The sequence below is a fragment of the Etheostoma spectabile genome, chromosome 15 (genome assembly GCF_008692095.1).
Source record: "Etheostoma spectabile isolate EspeVRDwgs_2016 chromosome 15, UIUC_Espe_1.0, whole genome shotgun sequence".
Classification (NCBI taxonomy): Eukaryota; Metazoa; Chordata; class Actinopteri; order Perciformes; family Percidae; genus Etheostoma; species Etheostoma spectabile.
Window position 1 is genome coordinate 29,194,638 of NC_045747.1, and position 2,216 is coordinate 29,196,853.

The window sequence follows — 2,216 nt, forward strand, 5'->3', positions numbered from 1 at the left end:
ATCAAAGCTAAGCTCAGCATGGAGACTCTGCAAGAGGAAGGACGTTGTTTTGGTGGAAGGTGGATGTTCAAAGGTTTTAGTCGTGCAACAGAAAACTACGATTGGACAGATAGTCTAGCCAGCTGTCTGGATTAACCCTGCAGAGATCTGAGGAGCAGTCAACTGTAGTCCGCATAGATCCACAGGAGTTTAACATTCCAACATAAAGAAAGCCGAAGACAGACATTGGGAAAAAAACAATAAATTCAATTTCAATTCAATTTTAATTATAGAGCGCCAAATAAAAAAAACAGTTCTCTCACACATCTCACAGCGCTTTTCATCAAAGACTAGGTCCAGGCCGTACTCTGTTATGTTATTTACAGAAACCCAACAACATGCATCCGGCAGAATTTCCTGCAGCACATGAACGTTCCCAGAAGTGGAACGTCGAGGATTTAAGGGTTTTATTTTAGGTTTGGATATCAGTTATCAGTTATGTTGACATCGTACTCCAAATTGTTGAGATTTGCGGACTTAGTGGCATGGCTGCAAACACGAGAAACATCCTTCCTATCCAAACTTATAGGGAAGAAGAAATAAAAGTGACAGGAATAATGGTTACCCATCAGTCTGTTGTCTATTATTATTACTTTAATTCTTATCTACAAACAAAATGGTTTCAGCTAAATAGTTTTAAGCATGTCTAATATCTGGCTGCTCATGTTTCTATTGCGTTATTTTTTACTCTTCATTTAAAAGTAAAATCTCTTACCCCCATGCCATACTGTGTATATGTAGTTTTGCCAATAAAATACACCAGGTGCAGTTTTCTGCAGATCTAAGTCCTCTTATCCAGACTAGGTCCCATAGACCAGAACTCCTTCTGTGGGCCTTCTTCAGTCCCAGTCAAGACCCCAGATCTGATAAACTAAGAAGGCTTGATCTTTACACATGATTGATTGGAAAATGGTGCTTTACCTATAATCCACATTTAATATGTGTATGTGTATGAAGAAAATGCAGTAAATGTGTGCCATGGAAATTCTGTGGTGCCAGATGTAAAAATGTTATCACAACTGATAGCAATGATGGCCAACATTTAGAAAAAGACACAAAAGTTATAATAAACTGTAATAATCTTTAATTGGGGACATTGCATGTACTTTCTTCATTATTTAGAGTCCCACAGACCCCATATGTGAATGATTATGATTCTTTTTTCTCTTTTCTTCTAACGTTATTAAATCCCATGCATAATGCATAACTTATTAAGGCGGTAACACTATCAATTGTCAAAAACTGGACTCGGAGAAAGATATAGAAATGACCGTGCAGGGTTGATAATACCAATCAAGGACATATTTCATATTTTAAATATTTAAAAATATCAGCTGGCCTCTGAGAGCCCAAACTGGTACATTCACTGAAACATGTCCTCAGTTCAAAACCGGGTTATTACACTCTGGGGCTGATAAAACAATGCAAGGTATAATGTTTGGAGCTCAAAGCACAGAGGGCCCAAAACACAGCATTAGGGTTAAAGGACACACCTAAGGCCTGTAGATGCCTACCAAGACGCACGATAGAAATAAGCCTGATAGAAGCAGTTTGTAGTTCTAGGGGTTGTTGTTAGAACCAAGGCAGCAGAGCAGGTTTTTTCCACAGTTTTATTTTGCAGAGTGGAGGGCCTGAAGCAGCAGGCCGGCTCACAGCTCCTCTTTTATTCCCGGCCTCTCTCTTTGCTCTGACAGATCCTCGCTGATATCAGATGGATGGGCCCGTTTGATTGAAGTCTCTTTGTCGTGCTAATGTCACGGCGAGTGATGGATGAGGCGCGTGCGTCGGTAGGAAGGCGCGCGCGCGCGTGAGAGAGAGAGAGAGAGAACTCCACTCCCCCGTTTCTGTGACCGGGCTGACAAACTTCTGTCCTCCGGTCACCATAGGCGACGTGAAGACGAGCCACGTGACCCACGGCAGAGGTAAGAAAAGAAGTGACATGAGAGAGAGAGAAAGACAGAGAGAGAGAAGGAAAAGAGGGCAAAGCGGAGAATTTGTGGACAAAATTTGGAGGACGGAGTGTAACCTGTGTGGAGGTGAAGAGGTGACTTGACTCTTTTCTGTCTTCTCGCGGTGTTTTCCGATGTCACCGATGAGGCTTTGGAAAACTGACTTGAGCTGTTGACAGCGTAAAGGCCTTTCGTTTACGCACACAAACACACACACACACACACACA